This window comes from Aquila chrysaetos, chromosome 5, assembly GCF_900496995.4.
Source record: "Aquila chrysaetos chrysaetos chromosome 5, bAquChr1.4, whole genome shotgun sequence".
Lineage (NCBI taxonomy): Eukaryota > Metazoa > Chordata > Aves > Accipitriformes > Accipitridae > Aquila > Aquila chrysaetos.
Genome location: NC_044008.1, coordinates 36584131 through 36609444, shown reverse-complemented (window position 1 = coordinate 36609444; position 25314 = coordinate 36584131). Strand labels below are relative to the sequence as shown.

The following is a 25314-nucleotide window of genomic DNA, read 5'->3' as shown; positions in this document are numbered from 1 at the left end:
GGCGGCGGTGCCCCACACCCCCGCGGAGGGGCCGCCGGCACTGCGCGGGGATCTCCCTCCTCCTCCTCCTCCTCCTCCTCCTCCTCCTCTTCCTCGGCCACGTGCGCCGGTGCGGAAACTTCGCGCCTCGCCGCTCGGGAGCGGAGCGGAGGGGAGAGCCGCGCCGAGCCGGGCCGCGGGGGCGGTGTGCGGGGGAGGCGGCGGCGGGCGCTGCCGGCGGGGGGACGGGACGGGACGTGCTGCCTCGTAAAGGGGCCGGGGAGGAGAGCAGAGCAGCGAAGGAGCCGGGTAACCCGCGGGGAGGAGAAGGGGCGTCCCTTCCCCCGCGCAGGGCGCGCTTGGAGCTGCGCCTGCGGTTCTCCGGCAGCCGGCGGCGGCCCCGCGCCCCTCCGCGGGGAGGTGCGGAGCGGTGCGCGCAGGCTGGGCGCGGGGCGGCCGCCGCCGCCGCTGAAGGTGAAGCCCTCGCTCTCCAATTACTTTTCCCAAGAGGGAGAAGGCGGCGGCAGGAGGGGGAAGCCGCGCTGTGCGCGGACGGCAAACCAATCAGAGATGCGCTAACGGAGGGATCGCTGCAGGACGCGCCGGCTTTTGCTGCCTGCCGCCGCCGGCGGGGCTGAATCGGGACCGCAGGCAGCTGGCGGAGGGGCCGGAGCCGCACCGGGCTGCCGGACTTCCTCCCCCGCCGCTTTTCCGGCAGCTAAGCCGCACTTCGTCCGCTTTGAATTTTTTCTTTTCTTTTTCGATACTCTGAAACCGCGCACGAGAAACACTTCAAGTCTTCCCTCCCTTGCCACTTACTTCGCCCTTCCCCTAGCGCCTCTGAGGTGTATTCCCAGGGAGGCGGGGGGAGACCGAGCCGAGCCGAGCCGGGCCGGGCCGGGCCGAGCCGAGCGCGGCGCCGCTCCATGCCCCCGGGCGCTGGCGGGGCGCGGGGCGTGTGCCGGCGATGCCCGGGCGGTGAGGCCGGAGCTCCCCCGCGACGGGAGGCGGCCGATCCTTAGGTGTTTCCAGCAGGAAGCGGGGCTGCAGGTAGGTGAGCGGAGCGCTCCGGGGGCGTCCGTCTGTGTCCGTGTGTCTGGCTGTCTGTCTGGGCGCCGGCGGGGAGGGGACGCGGGCACACGCACAGACACGGGTGGGAGATGCGCTCCGCGGCCGGCGGAGACTCCGCGGCCGGCGGAGACCCCGCGGCGGCGGGCGGAGGGTGCGCGGGGCCCCGGCTGCTGCCGCCGGCTGCCCAAAAGTTGGAGGAAGGCGGGTGGGAGGGGGGGGCAGCTGCCTTCGCCGGCCTGCCGCGGCTGCTGCCGGGCGCCGGGGGATCCGCAAGGCGCTTTTTTTTTCGGTGGGTGGTTTTGGTTTTTTGTTTTTTTTTTTTTGGTTCCTTTTAATTTTCTTTGACTTTATTGGAAGGAACGCTTCAGCGTTTCGGCAGAGCCGTGGGGGTCCAGGGGAACCCCCTCGGTTTCCAGCCCAAGTACCGGTGTGGGAAGGGTGGCCGCTAACTGGCAGCACCCCCGGGCACAGCGGGGTTTTGCTCTGCCGTGGAGCCCCTCGGAGGGTTTGTGGGAGAGCGGCTGAAGGAGCGAGGGGTCCCTTCCTGAACCCTTTATGCAGAAGGAGCCGTGGAGAGACGGTTCTTGGCTTCCCCGCCTCCTGTGTGTAACGCTCCCCAAGTTGTGGTGCATGTAGTATGGAACATACCTTGGCCATCCAGGTTGCTTGCTTTGCGTTTCCGTGAACCCGTTTGCCTACTAAACATGTTGCAGGTTCTGTATGCCACAGTGAGAGGGCTCTCCCCGTATTTCACCACATTTATAGCTTTGCAAGAGAAAGTTTTAAAATAACTTGCTTTGTTTCTGTGGAGCTGTGGGCTCCAACGCCAGGTTATCCGAGCAAGGAATAAGGAGCCGTGGCTTGCGCTGCCCTGTTAGGAGTTGCCATGCATGGCTCTTCTGTGTGTTTCATTCTTACCGGCGGTTAAAGTCATTGCCTAAAGCTTTTTAAATTATATGTGTAGTTACAGTTGTCTCTTTCCAGCTTTTGCTTGGAGACCATCAGTATTTTTCTTAGAGCACTAAGTACCTCACTTCTACCACCCACCCCCCAGTAGACACCGGCTCAGTATTTAAAGAACCGTGCTTTGACTCCTGCAGAACTGTCAATTTAAATAATAAACATACTCAACCCCTATCCCTGAAAGCCCGGTAAAGCATTCAGGGTCTTAGGGTCTTTGCACAGCAGTGGATACATTTAAATTACTATTGACTAAATGATAATTGTTATCTGGTTTCTCGGTCTTACCAACTAGTTTCAGACATTAGCATTCAGCCTGCTATATGTTTAACACTTTAAAGCTTCTTTATGGGCTGATCTAAGTGAAGTCAAATTGATAAATTAAGATTCTTTTCTGTTGCGTAGGGTAGACACTAGGAAAATAGTAGTTCAATGGTACTAGCTTAGCTGAAGTTGGGAAAGAGCGTAATAAGGCATTTTTATCAGGGGTGGCAAAGGTTACATCTTTCATTATACTTTTTCACAGTAATTGTGCAGTCATTTCATACTGATGCCTGAATTGTTCTGTGAGGGTATAATTAACAGTAGTAAAGTCATTCATATAAATTTCATTATTAACATTTTATTTCAGAGAGCTGGTACTGCTGAGACAATACTGAAAGCTATGTGTTTTCTTGGTTTCATAAAGTCCCAGTTTCCAAACCTACAATACTGTTGTTCTTAGACATGTAAACTACCTAAGTGCCATAATTTCAGTGGAAAGCTTTGCTCAGCTAGTTGATAGCAAATCAGGATTACTATTCACTGGTTCCACATGTTGTTTGAACATAAGGGGGCTTTCAAAAATGTGGTATTAATTTTAGATATGCTGCTGGTAGTGGGTGACTGAGATAAAATCTTGATTCCTGTCATGCTGTTTTAATCAGAGAATGACGACTAATCTGGCAGTATCTTTTATCATACTGGACATACAGGGTAACCTTTTTACCTGTCTCTTATTATGATCTGAGGGATCTCAGCTTTACGTCTGGATGCTTGTAATGCACTTGATAATTCTGGTGGGGAATACATGAAAAACTTGTTCTGAATGGAAGTAAATAGATATGTGTACAGACGGATATTGGAGATTGCTTTACTGGCAGGTTGCAAAGTGATGATTCACTGAACCCTATGTCGATTTACATAAAGCAAATAATACTTTACACTGGATTGTGGTGGCAGAGAAGCATGTAGCAGCCAGGAAGTTTCATAATTTCATCACAGGTGATGACAGACTTGGTAAAGGACATCTTCACAAATGCAGGCTATATGTTTTTGGTGAGCAAAACATACCGTGGAATTTTTCGGATCTGAGCATCTTCACACTTAAATTTATTGCTGGCTGTATTGCTACTTACCAACCTGTGTAAAGCCCAACTAGTGTATTAGAAATATGTTGCATTAATTACGTAGCATGTTTTACTTACTATAAATAAGGAACAGAACTCTGCTAACTAGTTATCACCCTAAAGGAAATAACTGACTTTGGAAGACAGAAAATCACATTACCTAATACTCATCTACACAACAATGTGATCAGCATCTTGCAAAATTATTCTGAATGATGCAACTATCAGTGAGCAAGCAGTTCTATGCCCCTGTTTTAACTTCTGCAGGATTTTATTAGAAATGCTTCATTAAGTCACATTATTCTGCAGCTGTTTGTTCACTGAAAATTAAAATAAAAATCAGGAAGTTTATCCAGCAAAGCAGTATTATTTCCTTTGTTAAGTACTGAAAGTTCAAACAACAAAAAAAATCCTTTAGCATCAGCGTGCCAGAAACACTGAGTACATTCTGGTTTTGTGATATATGGATGGCATTTACTGATGCAATTCATCAGTGTATTTATTAGTCAAACGTCATCAAACAAAGGAAATTAATGAAAGTAAACAAAGACTGCATGATGATACAGAGGCTAAAGCAAGGGAAGAACCTACAAATCTAATTAATTAATGTTCAGTCTCATATTTACAGTCTATATTTAAACATCTCATTTAAATGACGTTTGTTGTCTTTGTCCCATCGATTTGCTACTGCAGCTCCAGATAATTCAGGTAGCAATAGCTTCTAATTTGAAAATGCATTTTCCATTTACCTTTTGAAATGCTGAATTTTAAAGGCATTGAGGCAGAAGTTGCATTTGGATGAATGTAACAGAAGGGTCCCGTGCCAGCAGACCTCACTACTGACCTGTCCCCATTCGCGACCATTTTTATGTGTGCAGAGGGGCATCCCCAGCTGGTGGAGACATCCATTGCTCCATTGAAGTAGTTGAAGCTCTGACATTTTAAACCAGCTGGAGATTTGCTCCATTATCTTTAGATCACTGAATTTAAGTGTGCGCTTTAAAAGGATTTTGCTTGTTTGTTTTTTTTTTTTTTTTTAGGATGAGAAAATGTGCATAGGGTATACTGAGCTTCACAGAATCCATTGTAAGTGCACACCTTCACATTTGAAATAATACTTTTTAAAAACGGAGGCCCACTCTTGGAGCCATTTCAACAGGAAGTTTGGCCCAGCAATTTGGTTTTGTAAGCCGTTAATGTATACTTCAAAACACTCTGCCTCATAACTCTGTTCAGACTTACAAAACTCATCAGACGTAGGAATGAAGGTGGAAACATCAACAGTAATGTCGTTCATTTTTCCTGGTGGCAGCTGCAAAGCTATCTCCTTTTGCTCTTGGTAGAACTTGGGAAGATAGTGATTTTTGTGCTTTGATTCTTTATACATCCTTGCCAGCCACTCTTGCTTACCATATATAGTCAGTTATTTATCAAAAGAGAAGACAAAATAATAATGGCCACCTAATGTACTTCTTCATACTGCTAGTGCAAAACAGTCACATTTTTAAGATAAACAATTCAAGGCATTTTTATAGAGCTTCTTTCATGCAGTGTGTTTTGAAAAATGCTTTGGAGATAGAAGAGAGAAAATAATAAAGACATCGTGCTTTACTGTACTAGTTATGGCAGGACACTATGTACTTTCATAAAATGGGACGAAGTCCCTAAAAAAAGCTTTCTTAGCTTCTGTTCTGGTACGTCAGGACACTGATTTGTAGAATGCATTGCAGCTGTAGCTATTGCTTTGAGTAGCACTAGAAAATGCTTTTGTACGGATTTGATCCTTAGTCCTTGCGTGATTAAGCACTTAGAGGAGTAGCTCATGTATCTTTTGTGGTATGGAAGAATCACTTACATAATTGCATGTGTGAAAAGTGGGAAACAGGGTTTTTTTCCTGTGTTTAAAGCTAATCAAACCTCATAATCCGTACTATGTTAATAGCTTACATTTTCCAGTAGCCTCACTTCACATCTTGCTGATCTCGTAATATGAAACTTGAACACAGGTCTCTCGGCACCCAGGCAGCACTGTATACAGCCGCGTCGACCGCGAGCATCCCTTTAACAACGCCAAGGGGAGAGCCGTAGGACAGGGCAGCACACAGGTGAAAGCACACAGAGGTTTTTTTGGACTCGTGGGCGTTTGGTGATCTTCTATGCTTAAATCATGGTTTGGAATTAAGGCCAAGCAAGGTATTTTAGATTGTCAAACTAAGCAGGTAAATAAATGCGCAAGCACAGTTCAACAAACCTATTCAGTTGTATAAGTAGCAAAATATCAAGAAATGGGTTGGTAAGCATAAAACATTTTTGAAATAGATAACCAAGTTTTTACTCTTGGTTGTACGCTGGCCTCTCTCCGTGTGGAAGATTTCTTGCCTCTGTGGCAATATTAGCATCCCCTATTTGAAGATGAGGTACCGGACTAGACAGACCACGGGCTTGATCCAATAAAGCAATTTCCCCCTTGAAATGCAAGGAGGCGGTATTGCAGTATGGTATAGTTTAACTGACTTACTGGAACCAAACTGCAATTTGTTTAGTGTACTGGTTTTGCTTTATTTTTCTGTTTTAAAAGGAGGATGTAACACATTTCTAAAATAAATCTCTCCATAACATGCAGTCTCACGCCAGCTCTTTTAGAGGCGGGAGCACATTTGCAGTGATACTCCCGTACCGGATGTTTTCCACTCCCCCACTGCAGTTTCTGCATCACATATTGAGGCGGCAGAGCTGCGGCCTCCGGTCCGTCGTGCCAGAGACCGGTTAGCTGTGCGGCGTGTGGCCCTCCGCTCGCCTCTGTCTGACATGTCGTGTCACGGAATGGGGGACAGGGTATGGTGCAGCCCTTGGGTCGCCAAACGGCTTTTCGTGCTCACGTGAGCATCTTTGTGCAGGATGCTCTTCCTGGTCACAGGCTCTCCCCGTGGCTTCTCCCTCACCGTGAAAGTACACGCGTGGGAGAACCTGCCCCAAAGCCTCTGCTGTGCAGTCTCGGGCTGGCTGCCGCCTTCTGCCTCCTGACTCTGCAACTGGGAGGTCTGTGAGCACTGCATTAAAACTATGTGCTCTAGATCCCCTTTCGGTTGAGACTTACTTCAGTGTTTGTTCCCATTTAAGGTAGCCGTTTGGCCTTTCGAGTTCTAGGCTCACCCGTAATTTGTCGTTGGCTGTTGCGTCATTGAACTTAACGGCACTGCAAAGTAATGCAGAATGACGGCTCGATGGCTCTGAGGAAAGATAATGGCTTTCTGTGCTGTTTGTATGTAGGAAACTGTTTGAAATTTGGATATTTTCCAGTAAGGGATGAGAGTCAATACCATCTGAAGCTTGTCTCATGGCTTATCTAAAATGAGTTAGTAGTCTTAGTTTGGTTCTTACTGTGGAAGCGTCCAAGTTGCAAAAGTCAGCACTAGCAAAAATTAGGATGTGCGCCTGCTGTGTGCACAGGGAGGCAAAACCTGAGGTCTGATCATGCAAGTCATTTCAGCTGTAAGCGTGTGGCTTCAGTGGGACTAGTCAAATTAATTATGTGCTTGAAGACTTATCTGAAGCGAGCCTGAATAAACGTTGCTAACTGCTTAGAGTGATCCATGTTGAAGGCATGTAGGTGGAGTGCTGTGGAGACGGCTATGTTTGTGTCTGTATCCTGGGTACAAATTTAAGAGTTGAGCTTTGTTTCGATGGCTTGTCAGTCCTACACCTTTTATAAACATTCAATCCCCTTAAATTCAGAACAGAGACTATATAACAGCAGGTAATTTTCAGAAAGACGCTACAAGTAGCTACCCTGCATTATAGTATTAGAAACTACAATTACAATCATGTAAATTTTCAAATGTGATGTTACTGGTGTGGCACTAAAGTAAAATATCGCTTTCTGACAAAGTGTATCGGGCTACGGTATTCCTGCAAGAAATGAGGTCATGTTTAAAGCTTAATTGCAGAAAAAAGATTGGTTTCAGCACCATCACAGGAGAAGAATACCCTCTCTGGACTGTGTTACCTGTGTTTATTTTTTATCTCTCTATTGTAACAAATAAGCCATACTTAAATAAGATGGGAAGTTTTATCTTGAGGTCTGGTAACAGCAGCAAATAAAGTGAGATAAGTTCTGATTTATAAGCTTACTGGAATCAGGACAGAAGAAATATTGTATTTGTATGCTAAAAACATGCAGTAAATTCAGATATGCTGTTATCAGCCAATATGCTTAATGTTGCCTGACACTTCTCATTATATGATCCTCCTTTTTTCTGCTCAATCTAGAATCATGAGGGATATCCCTTGCATTGGAATTAAGGTAATACTTAAAACACATCACTGCCAAAGTGTCGAAACCTTCATAATTGAGGCATTACATTGGTATTTGTTCAGTGGATGTTCAAAGAAAGAAGTGGCCATGAACCCAGGTGCTGGTTGAGCCTCCGACTTAGGAAATGTTTTTTCCCCCCCATGCAGATTCATTTTCCTTTATGGCAACAAGATTTTACTATTTTCTGTTCATAAACATTATAATGTGATTGTTCTGGTTTAACCCCAGCCGGCAGGTGAGCCCCACGCAGCCGCTCGCTCACTCCCCCCCTGGTGGGATGGGAGGAGAGGGTTGGAAGGGTAAAAGTGAGAAAACTCCTGGGTTGAGATAAAGACAGTTTAATAGGTAAAGCAAAAACTGCTCATGCAAGCAAAGCAAACCAAGGAATCCATTCCCCACTCCCCATGGGCAGGCGGGTGTTCATCCATCTCCAGGACAGCAGGGCTCCATCACGCCGAACAGGGACTTGGGAAGACAAACGCCATCGCTCCCAACGTCCCCCTTCCTTCTCCTTCCCCCAGCTTCATGTGCTGAGCACGACGTCCTGTGGTCTGGGATCTCCCTTGGGTCAGTCGGGGTCATCTCTCCTGCACCTCCAATCTTCTCACTGGTTGGGCAATGTAAGAAACAGAAAAAAAGGCCTTGATGCTGTTGAAGCACTGCTTAGCCATAACTAAAAGGTCCCTGTGTTATCAACTCTGTTTTCATCACAAATCCAAAACATGGCAACTTACAAGCTACTGTGAAGAAAATTAAGTCTATGCCAGCCAAAACCAGTACAATCTCCACCCCTCATTCTCGACCATTTACGTCATGCTCAGGTCCCACACTATCCAACACCCCCCCCCTCCCCTTCCTGCCGTTTGATATATATATACACACAGATGTCATTCCCTTGGTCAACGGACCACCCCTGTATAATGTCGGCAAATGTCCACTGAGCTCATTGAGCCCGTGACTTGGGTTCTGTCCGTTAGGGCGGTCGCTCAGGACGACACGGAGTTGCGTGGAGTTACCGGGCACCAAAGCCAGCTCAGGTCGGGTCGCTGCTGCGCTTGCGCTGCTGCTTGTGAGGCTCGTCCTCCACTGGTTTGGGTGGTTCCTGCCGTAGTAATTCCTGTAACGCGCAGCTCAAATCCTGGGTTACAGCAATTTGAAGGTATTTCTGTTACAACCTCCGCCCCCGGTCCCGGTGGGCCGGGTTATAGGGTTTAACATTGCAACGGACTCGTCCCCTCGCCGCCGCTCCAGCGTGGAGTTACCCCTCGGCCGCAGTCTCTCAGCGGGGCGCCTGCTGCGGCGTGGGCTCGTCCACAGCCACGCTCACGCTGCGGCCTTACCCGTGGGCCGCCATCCCTCTAGGGATGTCGTGGCCTTACCCGTGGGCCGCCATCCCTCTAGGGTTGTCGTGGCCTTACCCGTGGGCCGCCATCCCTCTAGGGATGTCGTGGCCTTACCCGTGGGCCGCCATCCCTCTAGGGATGTCGTGGCCTTACCCGTGGGCCGCGGTCCCTTCGGGGCGTACCTCCTGCCTCGTCGCCTTATCCACAGCCACAAATCTAAAACACGGCACCTTGCGAGCTACTGTTAAGAAAATTAACTCCGTCCCAGCCAAAACCAGTACACCGATAGCAGTATTTTTGGTGATTGTATCTCAGATCTTGTTTTACCACGTAGATCAGCTTGTGGTCAAAACCTAACAAAATAAAAGAACGTCACGCCGAGTGACTTTCTTCCCCTTTTCAACTGCTCGTGCTTCATCTGGGAATCCGAGCCCAGGTGCTGCAGCACTTCGTACGTCGCTTGGTGCTTCGCGATGGCCGCGCGCGCTTTTTAGGGGCTTTAGCCCTCGCGTTTGTGCAGGCCGGCGTGGCGTGCGTCTGGCTGCGGCCATGCAAACGCGCGGCTGCCTTCTCCCGTCTGATCGTGTTCGCGTCTCCTCTCACATCACCGGGGGGGTCTCTGCTTATCTCAAAATATACTGGGAGAAAGTTTAAGCTTAGCTCAGCTCTTTCGAGCTTCTTCCGCCTTGAGGCTGTGGTGTAATGTTTTAGGTTTTGGGTTTTTTTTTTCTTTTTAACAGTACAATTGTTCTTAAATGTTTCAGAATTTCTTTGGAGTTGCTTTGAGTTGTTGCATTATTATAAATGCGTATTTGACATCTGGTAAATGCACACTTCATGCTTTTAAAAAATGAAGTATGCTTTTAAAATCATACTCAGCAACGTGTACATAACAGTTACTATGTTTTCTTATTGGAAGAGAAATTACAGAATTGCTAATTATTCACCTATATGAATTCTACATAAAGCCCCTCTGTGAGAAAAGTGCTGACACAGCCATCGCTATAGCTGCACGAATACACCGAGTCTCTTTAATATAACACTTCGTTCCCGTTCCCACTTTAAAAATTGAACTCCCAGTAATGACGGTCATATTATCCTCTTCCTCATCATCCTCCAGCCGCTCATAACCTAACTTTTTCTCCTCTAGCTGTCCTTGCCCTTCCTTTTCTCTTCACTGTTCACCTCATCTGCATTGGTGTCATACGATCTTTCTGAATGTCAAGTAAATGCAGACTGCAGTCAGCATTACCAAATTGCTTTCCTGCCAAAAAAGCCTCTTTTCATGTGCCATGACCCATCATCTCACAGTTAGCTGCAAGTCATTCTGATTCCCAAATTTACAATATATTTTCTATTTAATGAGCTATTAAACATTATGCACTTTTTAACTTCATCTTTTCTGACTAACTGCATTCCTCCTGATAATTATAGCTTTAGAAAGAAACAATTAATTTGAAACCAATTTTGCAACAGAAGTGACATTATTTAGATAGCTTTCCTCCATATCCATGCTCTAGGGATTATCTCGTTAGAATATATTTATATTTGGAAACTCCTTGAGACCATTATATCAGTCCAATAGCCACCACATTGTCATCAATAATATAGACAAGACTACTGCATATGCTATTTTAATAAAACAGAAAAGGAAAATAGATACATGGATGGATGAATAGTTAATTTTTGCTTTGACTAAATAAAAAGAAAATAAGTTTGTGTTCTTTCTCCACTCCGGGAGAATGTTTTCAGTAAACTTAAGCACAAACACAAGTAATATTCCACATGTATTGCATAGATGTGGACATTTTGGAATTGGTATGTTATTCTCATGTATTCTTTTGGTAATGGTAATATTCAATTTATTAGAATAAGTTGTCAAATTAAGTGGTTGTCTAATAAAAAGTTTGCAAAAATTGCAAATGACTCCATAATGATGAGTAAGTTCAACCTCTGTTGCTCACAGGTTCCATTACATCTGTGTATTTATTACATCCATTAATATCTACTACTCAGGCTGTATAATCTTGGTTTTGTCATTGTGGTTAATTATATCTAGTTAATGGATACAAACTGAATGTATATGCATTCTGCCAACAGCTTAGCTTGTGGTAAATCCCAATAACCTTTCCATGAATTCTATTTTTTTTTTTTTTCCTCTGCTACTTAGAGTTCCCCTTTAGCAAAATATGGATATGATTGACAGAAGGAGACTTTGTCCATGACCCTGCCATGGCAGTAGGTAGAAATGTACATTTTAAAATGTCTTCGTCTTTCAGGTTTGAACCTCATGTTCAAGCTGTAGTAAAAGTAAGTCTCTGATAGACTTCCCTCCTTCATTGCCTATCGGAGCTCGTGCCAAGTTCTCACAGTTACTTTGTGGAACAATACTGAAAATATTCCTAGGGGAAAATTTCCTTTCTCTGAATCAGTAGGTGTTAAATGCTGATTTAAAATAAGTGCAATATAGGTATGATTGAAAAATGTGCTGAGGGGTTTTGGAGCTACGTAGAATCCTCGTCACCTTCATAGCTGAGGGGTGTGATGTGCATCCTCTGCTCTGTTGGATACTGTAAGTTCACAGCTTACCTGTGCCTTACGTACCTTTGCACCCCCTTTTGAGTAAATAGTGAAGTATACAGATGAGTAAGTAGTTCAGCAGATAGCTTCACTTCTCCCCGCATTTCTCTTGAAGCTGGAACTTGTGGGTTCAGCACTGCTTCAGTTCACTTCCAATCTCTTCTGATTTCTTGGTGTAGTAACGTGACAGGCCTAATTCTGTCAGCTGAAATAAAATATTTCTCACTAGTGAATGATTAAGGTGATTCAAAACCAGATTTTTAAAGCAAAATGTTTTTTATTCCCCCAAACTTCCTACCCATTAAACGAAGAGATAAAAGCCTGCGTATACCCAAACCTACATAAACTTTACTATTTTACTGGAAAAATTAAGAAGCTATGATTTAATGCTATGTGCACAGCTATTCTGAATTGCATATTTCAGTCTCTCTGTGTCTTTCTTTCAGTGTCGTAGCTCAAGCAGTTGTTGGTAATTCATGGCCTCCTTCCTGGAGACACGATTTGTAGCTGTCTGGTTCTTCTAATTTCTGTATGTATTCTGGTCTTGACCAGAAGATCTGTATAACTTTTATCTAGCACCTGAAAAGAACATCTTTCCAATTACTGGCCAAGCTATTGTGACTTTTAAGTTATTGTCTCTCCACAGATGTATTTATTTTTCTTTTTATTTACAGCTACTCCTTCCGCTTGCATATAAAATACAGTTACATCCCAGTAAGTATAACAATCCTAAAAAAGTTTTGCACTGAGTGTATATGAATAGCTATGTGACAGTCAGAAAATTAGTGTATATTGGTCCACATTATCAACAGAAACCATGAGATAAATGTGCATAATTTTGCTGTGTATACAATGCATTCCTGGTTCAGCAGTGGGCTGTGGAGTTCAGGTCATAGTAGTGACAGATTGTAAAGATTTAAAGGTACATCTTTCTCTGCTTTACCACTTTTGGGGTTGTTGTTTGTCGGCTAGTGAACATTTTCTCAGTTGGTCTTTGCCCAGGGATGACTCAGGCCTACCACAATGGTTTCAAGTATTAGATTATGGGTAGTTTTGGAGGTAGAGGTGATGTTGGAGCTCTGTACAAAATGATATGTTGGGTCCCACAATGCGATTGTTTCTAGTTGAAATTATTATTTGAAAATCCTTGTTCTCTTCAGTCTCTCCTTTCCCCTCATGTCAGGAGAATTCTTGAACTTAATTCATTGTCCATGAAATAAGAAGTCTGTGATTGGAGCCCACTGGAAGAGGCAATAGCATGATGGACAAACAATTTCTCTGTTTTGTTTTTATCAGCTGTCGCTGAAGTGACTATGGTCTTGATTTAGTTTTTATCCAGTAGTTCTCTTTTGTGAAGGAGAACAGAAGCTGCTCTCTTAAGGAACTTCAGCAATGGCCGGAGCCAGGGAACAAGTGGGGCTAGACTCTAACAAAAGAAGGAAATGAGAATGTGAGGAAAATACTGCTTCGTACTTTGACGAATGCGTTGTCATATTCTTTGCGTTGGTTAGAGGTAGCCAATGTTTCACATAACACTGCTACAGGAGGACTTCTATAACGCTAACTTATGCAGGCATTGAACAGTTGTTCCTGTTTCGGAGGAAAGAAACTACCTGGCCTCTGCCTTCTGTTCTATTTTTATTTTGTGCTCTTTTCACGTTTGTGGAGGACATTTCCTTAGTGTTTCCCAGAAGTGTCTAACCATACATTGGAGAAAGGCATGTCTGCCTATGACTTTCTATGGAACCCTGGTTTGTAAGGCCTTTTCATTCTTAACTATTGTAAATGCTTCCTAGCATTGAAGAAGACAAAACCATAATTGGGGAAGAGGACAATGATGAAGAGATTATGTATGTCCTTCTTTTTTTAATTTAAACAATCTTTAACTTAGGCTTCTGTCCAAGAAACACTTTCTTTGAAAAATGAGACCAAATTTATTGTTCCATTAGATTTTTTTTGCAGTTTTCTTTTTCTTTTTTAAATTGTGATTGAATGGAATGGTGTCTTTGATTAGTAACTGCATATTAACAATGAAGAACTTCTATATACTTATAAATACATTCTTCTACAAAAATTGGATTTCTAGGTTAAATGTCCCTCACCCCAGTGAATAGAAATACCAATTACTTGAGTACTGGTGTAGCAAGAGAGCACAACTCCTTGCTTTTCTTTTTACCAGCATAATAATTTATAATAGTAATTTTCTATGAGAGTTTTAATTTACCAGTTATGAGCTTGTCATGATTCCTGAACTTTGCCATTTGAGGGCACTTCCTCCTGCCTCTGAATCCTTTCAAGTCCCTATCCCTTTATCTCTCTTTGGGCATAGCCATCATTTTGCCATTCCATAGTACACACTGACCTTCAACACCAGGCTTCCTCGGCAGGTCTAGCTGACCTGGGACCATGGTTGAATAAAACAGACAGAAAAATTTTAAAGCCAACGTTATTTTTAATACTCAGAATCAAATGTAGCAAAATATAAAATGGATTTTAAAACACAGGCTGTCCTTTCTATCTTACCCTTCAGTTTATCTCGTCCATTTGGCAGCCCAGGTTGGTTTGGCTTCTGCAGTTGCTCAGAGATCTGGGTAACAATAGCTTTCTGAGAAAAAGTTAAAGGACTTGAGCAACAGACACCACAAACAGGACAGAGATGCAGCTAATTTTGCAACTGCTGTCCTGTCATTATCGTTGGTTATTAAAATAGCATCATATGCCTTCATGGTTAACTCCATGTGTTCAGTTTTCTGCCAGCCTTCAGTACTGTAAAGCTTTCAGACTGAGTACCGTATACCTCCTTTTTAATTTCAGTCTCAGAGGTGATGAAGGAAGTTTAAAACCTGCTCAGATGGCCTAGATCTGTCAGAGAAAAGAGAGTCGAGCCCTTCACATAACCATTGCAGATACTCTGAAATTCACTCTATGAATCTCATATAATAAAAGCTCTTTGGGTGGCTGATTTTGATGGAAAAGGTGAAGGTGGAGCCACCTTTCAGCATTTTCAGTGCTGATAAAACTTGTAGTTGGAATTTGCCTTTTTACTGATATTAGCAAGTCTGTAAGCTGGAGAACAGCTACCATTGTGTTTTACCACTGTCTTTTGTTACTTGATTGGCCTGAATATCTTTTTCCCAGCAATTAAATTTTATGATTTGGAATGATGCAGCTAGGTGTAGCACTAGTCTCATAGGTCTCATAGTACTATGTTTCTTTGCCTGTTCAAAAGTATGGTAGTAATTCTATTTTTTGAAATTATTCTTTTTAATCTTGAAGCCTCTGCTCAAAAATGTATTAAATCTCCTGGTATTTGGAGAAGAGTAATAATGGTGCATCATCAAATAAAATTCCTGAGCCAGCATACAGAATCTGAAAAGAACACCTTTTTAGACGTCTCCCTCTCTTTCTCAAAAAAACCACCCCAACCCCACCCCCCCCCAAACACAAGCTACAGAAGATTAGAAGTAAATACACCTGTAGTTGTGATTCATTTTGTTGTTAGAAAATGAACCCTTGCAAAGCTACATTCAAAGTTACCGTGTCCTATCTTAATGATAATAGAAACTCCTTCTTCAGAGACTTAAGTAGTGTGCAAGGGGTAAAACACTTTGTTGCTACTTTGTGAAGTTTAAAGAGTCCAGTGCTGCTTGGGTTTTGGTGTTGGAGATTCGGTCACAGCCTACCCAAAAGGACAGTAGAGGCAGAATTCAGCTTGAGATTGACACCTAAAATAGGTGTCCAATTGTATCTGTGTATATGTGAGGTAGTTGCTTTAACTTCATAGTCAAGGGAGATCCAGGGTAGGGTTCAGGTGCATAACGTAATTTAAAACACTCTAGAGTATCTTGTCTGGCCTCCAAGTGCTACTTCAGATGGGTGCAGAATCTGATCTGAATCAGATGCATGATGCCTTGCATCATATCTGCCAATCCCTTCCCTTGGGCATCTCAGATGGTTCTAGATGGTTATGTTCGGGCATCTGAATCCTGTTCCTTATCAATAGACCTGTAGAGTGATTCTGCTTGCTCTAAAACAGATACCTACTTTGGATTAGCTGAATTGTACTTCAAGTCACAGCAAGTTGGTCAAGTTGAATAACTTGCCTTAAAGTTGTATTTTAACTATTTTAAATGTGTCAAAGTATCTAAGATACTTGGATGGGGTTTATAGCACTGTATCAGATCTATGACATCAGACATCATGTTTAGTCAACTGAACTGAGTACTTGTATTTCAATGCTTAAATTTAGGTGTCTTAATCTTGAACATATCGGTACCTACGTTACTAGGTCACAGGAAGAATAATAGCATCATATACAACAATTATGAAATTAATTAACCTTGGAGGCAATTTCTGCTAAAACTTCTATTTTCATCTCTCTCTTTGTCTGTCATTTAGTGATGTAGTCTAATGCAAAACCCTAACATGTGAAAAAATACCTCTGCTCCCAATTCAAAGGCTGGATCTTCAGCTGAGGACTGAAAAGTCTCACAAGTTATGAGCCTGTTAGTCAAACTGGGTAAGCTAGATTTAATGTTTCTGATAATTCTGAGAGAAATAAGTAGGTAGAGAATAACTTCTTAAAAGTAGGTCTGGAAAGGGTGATTTCAGCTTTCCTTCTAAATCATAAAGAGTATGTCATTAATTAAATTTTATTTCTTAGGTCAACTTTTGTTGCTGAGAGCATCATCTGGAAGGATAGTTAACTTCAGAACAAGCATTTATTGGACTATGGTGTAATAGGGGGAAACGAGAGAAAGAGTTTCCACATGACTGAATCAGCATATACTGAATGCGTGTGGAAATCTACTTATGGAGTTTCAGAGCAATAAACCAAATGGGCAGTCCTGAAAGAGGCATATTCTGTATTAATTATTTTTGTGACAGCGGCACTTAGCATTAACTAGTCAGGAGTGAGGTGCTGAACAAAGATGAAGCAAAAGGTTTTTCTGTCCTTTACTTTGGTTCACTGGCAAGACTGAGCCCTGCAAGACAATCTTTCAGTCCTTAGTCCTTACTGCAGCTGCCTGCCGTTGGGTCTACAACTGTAAGCGAGAACGTTGTCCTAGCTGTGGCAGTGGTCCCTGCACCTGGACCCATGAGGAGTGGGAAGTACGTAATTTCTAACACCTACTAGTGTTTTATCAAAATAAACAATGAGAATGTTAAAAAGATTTCCTTCGGGGTTTTGATTTTCCCATAAGCGACTTGACTGTGATTGATTAAGTTTCTTTAGTTTTGGCTCTTTGTAGAATATAGGTCTACTGGCATCAGTCCCCAAACTCCCATTGTGCTCATTGGAACCAGTTAGAATCAATCTACAGAAACAGAAAAAAAACACCAACAGAAAACATAACAAAGCAACTCTCCTTCCTTTGTCTAATGGGAGTAAGTAATATAAGAAGTACACCTGCTTTACTACTTCTCAGATTATTAAACTCTTTACTCCAGAATTACAGAGGATTGTAAACGTAAGAAGTAGTTTTGCTTATCGTTTGTGTTGCGAAGTGATTCTTAGTGTAGGCAGCAACAGTTGAAGTCACTAGGTAAACAAAATGCTTGGGCCCCAGCCCTGACATGATTAGGCAATCTACCCTCTCTCCTCGTCCTGTATCCCTCTCTTTTTTTCTTCCCCCAAATTCCTCTCTTCACTCCTCACTATCAGCAAAATAATTTTTAACTGTATTTTAATTTGCCGAGGGTCTTCAAGGCTCTTTACTATTTCTAGACTATGAAGAACCTGCCTTGATTCCTCCAATACCTGTGTTTGAGAAGCTCTTGTTGCAGGACACTTATATTAGCAGGACACCAATATCTGACTAATTAGGGAAGAAATGTCCAAAGAGTATTGAGTAATGCAGTTTTCTAACTTTCTAATTAATTGCAAAACACACGAAAATGTTAATTATGGTTGGAATGATCCTAAGTACTATTTTGTGAAGAGTTCTTTTAATTTTAATTGCAAGAAATGATGTGAATAACCAAAGATATAATATTTGAAAAAAGGTTTCTCATGCTACTTATAATACAGACATAAAATATTTTATGGCAGGTAAAATTGTAAGCTCCTGCAGGATTTTGAGGATTATACTTCTCACAGTGAATAAACATTATCCTTCTTATGTACTTAGCTGCCTTCTTTTATAACCACACAAAAAAAAAAAGAAAAAAGTTTTTAAATTTGCTTTTAAAATGCTTATACAATGAAAAAAAAAATTAAAATTCCTAATACATTATTTGTGATAACTTGCGATAACTGTTATTGCAGGTTTCAAAACTAATGACCTAATCTGTCTTTAAATGTTAGAGTGGATAGATATACTTAGATTGATGGATACAGTTTAAAACCCTAGGGCTGTCTATAATAGAAAGAATTAGCATCAGCAATTTGTACAGCTGAACTGACGGTGAACGCTGTTTAGGTAAAAATGAATGAAGGCTGAACTTTGTTCAGCCCTGGTTCAAAGATGCCATTACATATCGGACCGGGTTTTGGCCAAGCCATGAGCCTGTGTATGGCTAGAATGCCCGCTAGCTGTGTGATAACATCTTTAAAGCAAGACACATAATGGTTAGCAACAAGGCGATACGACATCTGCTTTGGGCCTTTTTTTTTGTTGAGTTCATACAAATGCATTGCACAAAACCAAGTACAAACAGCTGCCCAGCAGTACTTGTGCAAAGTGGGACATTTCTGCTGAACCCATTTCATTCCACTCTGTCCCTTAGATGGGATAGAAGTACTTGAAGGCTGTAACGCAGCAGGGTCTCTAGGAAGCAGCTCACATGCTGTACACATGCACATGTACCTGCTGTAAACAAACACAGACTTTGAAAAAGAACAGAAAATAAAACTGATTTATCTAGTTCTTGGTTATTTACACGGTGGCTTTTGTAGGACCCATATTGTGTTTGTAGTGAATAACTGTCAAGAGTCATTAAGTTCTTTCTCCATATTAAGCAGATTGCATTATTAACTTGGGTTCACTATGCATTAAATTTGAAGCATTACTTTTGTAGCTTTTGGCAGGTTTTATTTTGATTGCTGTATAGATGTATTTATAATCAGCTCCCATTTTTGCAATAAAAAAGGAGGGAGATAGCAGAACTTTGGAAGTCCTTCTGAATTGTTTCACCTTTCGTTTCCTCACCAGCCTTCCCAAATGAGTATATTGGCATCATTTCCTAGAAGAAATTTTGCTACTCTTGCTTAGTTCATATGGTTTCTTTTCCGTAGCAGCATAGAAGAGAGCATCAGAAAAACTCTTAGTAGAATCTTGACTTTCATTCTACTTCCACTCTAAACGTAGGTGAGGAAGTCTGCTTTCTGGGCGCTCACTCAATTTTTTGTAGCGTCCAGCTGACCTGCTGGGCTACATCAGCGGTACTGCTTCGTGCTAATGGGAATGAAACTTCAACATGAGGAGGCAGCAGCTTTTAGTGTGGGTGATGCAGATGTCTCTCTCAGAGCCAATAAACCCGATCTTCCCACCCACTCCAGTCAAAGCATTTTTTGGACAGGAGGTCTGCATTTTCACCTGATGCATGCCCGTGGTACTTTATGGTAGGGATGTGAAGTCCTTAGAGCTTCCATTGGCCTCAGTTATAATCTGCAGTTCTGCAACTCCAGGTGGAAACTTCCTGTAAGCACAAATTAAGATCGCATGTGTAAACCGTGAGACAGCCTGCATAACTTACTGTCATTTGTGCGTGTAAAAAGATTATGTGCATACAAGGCAGCCCATACGCTGAAAAAACAACACTGTATTTTAATCAAGTGCCCTAATTAAATAAAATTTAAACTACTTGTTAATCTGTCTGCCCTGAGGAGTCCTGACTCGGATCTGTATGAAACCCTTCTCTACACTAAAGAAGCAGGCATTGCCAGGACAAAATTTTGAAAAATTCCTGGAGGTACAGTTTGCTTCAAAGGCAGTCAGGAAGTCCTGGACAAAGGGGATGAACCTTAGTAAGGTTTGTATTCAAGTAGTCTACTCAAAGAAACTAATCCCCATCTACAGACAGTCTTCACCTAAATAATGTTTTTGCATACCTTTGCTATAATGATATCTGCAGTGGGTTTTATTTCCAAGACTTATGCAAAACATTGCCAAGAGAAAGTAGTTTGCTGATTGCAAGTAGCGTGTCGTGTGTTTAATTTCTTTTTTCCCCTCTCTTTCTCTAACATTTAATTGAAATTTTTGGCTTCAAGCCAAATGTGATTTAGAACATTTTTAGGTCTCAATCACTGAACAAGCTGTTGTTAGAACTGCATCCTCATTGCACAGAGGATGAGTTGGCATTTCTAGTTCAGATTATTTAGTTCAGTGATTGTAGCTATTATGCAGTACACGTGACAAGAAGGACCTTCGCCTTTGTGCTTTAGTTAGAAAGCTTAGTTAGCCAGGAGATGCTGTCGTGTCAGCTACAAGGTTAGAAGCACCGTGGACTTTGGATGCTTGGGAGATCTGTTACAGCCTTAAGATAAAAAGATGTGGCTCTTTTGTGCAAGAATTGATATTCAAAAGATGTGGCTCTTTTGTGCAAGAATTGATATTCAATGCATTTTAGTTGTGGCATTCTCTGTTTCAAGCCCTAGTGAAACAACCTGAAAGCAATAATCACATTAGTTAATCAAAACAGAATTTGAATCACTTTTTCTGATCTAGACAAAGCTATCAGGACAGCTGCATGTTATTCTGAGGACCAAATCTGAGTTTTCTGCAGGTGCTTTTGATTAGTCCATAAATATGCCTAAGCTTGGGCTGCAGGCAGAAAAATTTCAGCTGATCCAACATGCATATTTTCCTGTAGTTCAGAACTAGCAGATTTTGGCCCTTGATATGTGTTGAATTTTTTGAAATTCTACGGAGGAATGCTTTTATGACCTTGCCTGTGATTATTGAAAAAGCTGTATTTCCACATCATAGTTTGGAGAGCAATTTTCAAAATTGTGGAAAATGAGAGCTTGAATAGCTATGCAGTTATCTATGATGACCTGGACAATTTGCATTGACCTGGTTTAATTTTAAAGGAAAAAGTATCTCCTTTTACAAATCTTACCTCACTTACACGTTCTGTTTGATTTCATGTATCGCTGTGTTGTTGATGCTTCTGTATATAGGAAATTTACCATCCTCTGTTGGGGTTATATACTGTGTGTCTTGTATACCAGGTACAGTAGAGCATTACTGAGCCCTAGTGATCACTTACTCACATTGGAGCACCTCATCTTGTAGGAGGATCGGTAAATCAGGCTTCCTTTTTTTTTCACGTCTGGGCTGAAGGTACTGTTTCTCAGCCCTTCGGTTTGAAGGACTGAAATTTCTCCAGAAACAGTACAGAGAAGTTGGGTATGAAGCTTGTTCTTTGACACGGGACCAGTTCAGGTTGAAGAAGAACATACTCCGTGGGAGGCAGCGTCCTCCGTTTGGGAGCTGCTTGGGGGTAGCAGACTCTTGGAAAAAGGACTTGGCAGTCTGAATAAACACCTAGCACCGATGAGTACTCCAGCGCAGTGTGCAACTCTCGTGCTCTGTCTGAAGCTGAGTAAGTGCTTTCAGAATCTTTACGTAGTCAGTTAAAATTACCCACTTCAGTTATGATGTGTCCTTCAAAGGGCTTATGGAGAGCTGGTGTTCACAGGTTGGGAGTTCTGTGGAGAAGGGTCATCCTCATATTATCAGAAAGTGTTTTATAGTAAACGTGGGGGCCAAGCCATTGAACCTGTGCATCTGGAAAGGAGTGCTAGGTGGAGGAGTGTGACGACATTTAAAACAAACAAACAAACAAAACTCACGTTGTTTTTCAGTTCAGAGCTCAAGACCTATTTTCAGAATAAAATCAGTCCTTGATGGTTAACTTGAAATAGAGCACAAAACATGAAGGATGCCTTTCTTTTTTTGACCTCTCCCACTTCATACATCTCAGCATAATGTTGTTTACAATGTAAATATGTTTAAGTATTTTAGGAACAAGAAGCAAGATCTCAAGTTCTGGAAGGAGCTGAAAAATGAAGTGAAACTTTTGGCTGCCCTTCAAAAACTTCAAATCCACAAAATCTTAGATCAATGAGCTTAGCTCATCTAGAGACTTCTCAAAGAAAGTGCTGTATGTACAGATCTGTGGCCTAAGCATAGATGTTTTCTGAACTGCGCCTGTGAAAAATGGATCAAATGCTAGATTTCATAATCTGCTTTCTTTGATTGCCTGGAATAGAAGACTGTTCATAAAAAAATTGTTTCGCTTCTGTTTTCAAAATAAATTGGCTGTGATTCTAGGGAGATTATTTGAATTGAGATTTTTTGGTCATGTCCTTGAAGAACAAGTAATAGGTAGCTTTTTTGATTTGTTTGGATATTTTGAGGACTTTTAGATGTAACTGTCAAAAGAAAAGCAGCATGCTAATACGAATGACCAATAATAAGCTAATGTTGATTAGTTTTTTTCTTGCCTGTTGGAATGCTGTGGCTCACCTGCTTTGTTACAGAAGGGGAAAAGAGTCAGCTTCTCTTTTGAGCGCTCTTGGGATATTTATTTACAATTCAGCCTCTATCCAAAATTGTAATTTAGGGTGCGAGAGAAGTGATTTCGGAAGTGATGGATGACATTTGTGTGTGAAGCCAAACAGATGACAGAGTCCTTTTCATTGTCACATTGAGAACTCACTGAGAGCTGTTGCAAGGGCAACTCTGGCACCGTAAGTGCTGGCGATTGTGTCCAAATTCAGCGAGCTGCTACCTGGGATGTGGGATGCCCAGGACTAGGGTAATGGTTTGCATGGGCAGTGCCAGCAGCTGGAAGGAACACAAGAAGGTTAAAAAGAGTCATGGGGGAACGGAGGGCGCAAGAAGGCTACAGGGTCCAGCACATCAGTAGTTTTTGCTTGGAAGAGCGTTCAAGGTCAATGAAATGTACTCATAAACAGGCCGGAAAGGGGTGGCAGATGACCCAACTTCTATTTGCTGTGCTTTTACTCCCGAACATATAAGTGTGTAAGACTTGCATTGACGTGTAAAAGAAAATTAGTCTGAAGTCATAACTGGCTGATAGAATTTGCTGGGATTTGGACGAGCAGAAGCAGAGGTGTGTGTGGCTGTTCCCTTCTCCCTCCCATAGACCACTCACGTCAGTGTTCAGCTGCTTTGCTCGGTCCCCACACAGAGCTGACCTTGTTCTGGCTGGCCTTGTACTTTCTCATTTCTTTGTACTGTGTTAAAGCCAGCTGGTTCTCTCTATGGAAATTCACAGCTAGGACCCTTTCAGCAGATGTCTACATGGCTTCAGCAGCTCTTTTCCTCTGCCCTTCTGTGGCATCATTAGACTTTTACCCTCACATTACAAAGTGAAAGCTGGGTTACTCAACTTTCTGGAAATGTGTAGCAATTTGAAGGCTATTTATAGTTGGACTTCAGAGCATATGGAGTGAGCATAGCCAGAATATTTATGACCTCCAGATCACTGCCCTTTCTTCACTCAACCCCCAGATTTGCCTAAGACATTGTAGCCTTTTATTTTTGAACCAGGATCTGTCCTGGTGCATATTGCGATTATACAAGAAGGTTTTCTCCTGGAAACACTGCAGATAAATCAGGCTGCTTTCCAGCAGCATAACTTCACAGAAGTTTTCACACGGTTCGTAACAAGATTGCAGCTGTGAGGAGGGCAGTGTCTGTTCAATGTGTGAGGGAGACTGAAGTCGGGCTGGGGAGATGGTATCACCCGCAAGACATGCCGAGAGGTCAAATAACAGCGTTGTCAAGGGGGTGCAGCAAACGATGGCTCTATCTCTGCCAGCTTTGGGGAAAACATTTGACAGCATGTACTTGCTACAGCTCCTTATTGCAAGAGAATTCTTCCTGCTTTAGCAGAAGGCAGGCTCTATTTGCACCAAACCAGGTGCTGAGACCTCTTTTAGAACACCTTGCCTGTGCCAGTGAGGGAGCAGAAGTTCTCATGGCTGTTCAGCCTCCGAGAAAGGCTGGGAATCTTACCCTGTAATGTCATGGGGAAACCAGTGGTCTCGGCAAAGTTTTCTACCTTTTACAGCTCAGATTTTAAAACTATCCTTTCTGGCAGCTTGTGCCATTCTGAAAGACCTCAGACCTATGTTTGAATCCTCGGGGTTCAAAACCTCCATCAAGGGCTTTCTAAATGTTCTGCCTGCAGAAGTGACAAGACTTTGAGATCTTTGTACAAATACAAGGCTGGGCCAATCTTGTTTAGACCTGTGTTTCATTTCAAATCAATATTTTGTTTAAGATTTGTTAAAATTAGGAAGAATCTTGACAAAGCTTCATGCGGCAGTCTTTCTCTGAGTACCTGCACTCTTCTGAGAAAAAAATCTTTGTAAATGGGCAATAAACCCAAAAGCATGGTATAATAGTGTCTACGATGTTTTTGATGAGCATATGATTTTGATGGGCATTTTGAGTGTCTTATGCAGCATTCACTAGAAGGTATCTGGGTGGAGGAATGGTCTCTATTCAGGACTGCTTATGAGATCTTATTTCCTCTGTGTAGGGACACATTCTTGAGAATATTTTTCAAATAGAAAAAGACAGTGGGTGAAAATTGCCTATCCTATGTAGGAGCCAAATTCCTCTTGTGGTATAAATTGACTGAGACTCCCAATGCAAGTTAAAAGTGAAAAAAATTTTAACTACTACCAGAGAGTAGCAACTTTACTTCATTCTCATGCTTTCGGAATTTGTCATTATTCTGGTAGGGAACTGAATAAAAACCTTTTCCTTTAAGTTTTCCTCAAAAGCCAGAAATCTCTTTTGGACTTCAGCACGAGCTTTTTGAGAGAACAGGTGTGGTGACTAAGGTGGCCTTTTGGTTGTGGAAGGTACTTAGGTTCAGGTTCACTTTATGTGATCATTCTGGAATGGTAGACTGCATAAAATTGTCAAAAAGGCATTGTGGACGGACGTCTTTATTCCCTGGTTAGTTCCTTGCCATCTGTCTGCAGTGTTGTGACCATCTCTAGTTAATTATTCCTTCAGGCTCACAACAGATCCTGTACCTTCCAAGGTGATGCCCTGTGGAGGTTATGGTTTTCTTCAGGCACTCAGCAGAGCATGTTCTCTTAGCTGGGGATCTCACTCAGACTCCAGTAATTGAAAATTATGTCGTGACTCCTAGGTATTTGTCTCATATGCTTAGCAATGTGGGTTGTAGGGAATGTATTACAGCGTGCTTCCAAGATTGATTAGGCTTTTTTTTTGTGTGTTTATTGTAACAGGTTTGGGGTTATGATTGAAGGCCATGCTATTGATCTTTGTTTACCTGAGCTTGCATCTTAACTACCCGAGAAACCAGTAAGACAAGAAGTGCAACAGATTGCAAACGTTCAACCCTAATAAGGTGATAACTGTGACCTACTGTTTCTTCACATGACAAAACTAGAGAACAAGATATTAGTTACAAAGATGGGCGCCTAAATGGTCTATTGGGAAGAGCCCCGAAATGTTCTTGATCTCAAGATGAATATGGCAGGCAAATGGCATATGTCATTCATAATGTTTGGAGGGATCAAGCTTTCTAGTAGATCAGCTGTCCTCCGTGCAGGACTGATCAGCTAGGGCTCAGGAAATTTTGAAGTGCCCTAGGCTGGACAGAGTGCTGAAAGAGAGTGAAATAAACCCCGAAGCCTGTGGGGGAAGGAGGAGAAAGG

At 42.5% G+C, this 25314-nt stretch overlaps 1 protein-coding gene across 1 annotated transcript in view; it reads left to right on the top strand.

The window, feature by feature from the left end:
• Positions 1-232: 232 nt before the first annotated feature.
• Positions 233-25314, top strand: part of TAFA2 (TAFA chemokine like family member 2) — a 193888-nt gene continuing 168806 nt past the window's right edge. Inside the window, exon 1 of the transcript XR_003923567.2 lies at positions 233-1029. The gene's annotated coding sequence lies outside the window, so the exon portion shown is untranslated. The remainder of the gene's footprint in view (positions 1030-25314) is intronic.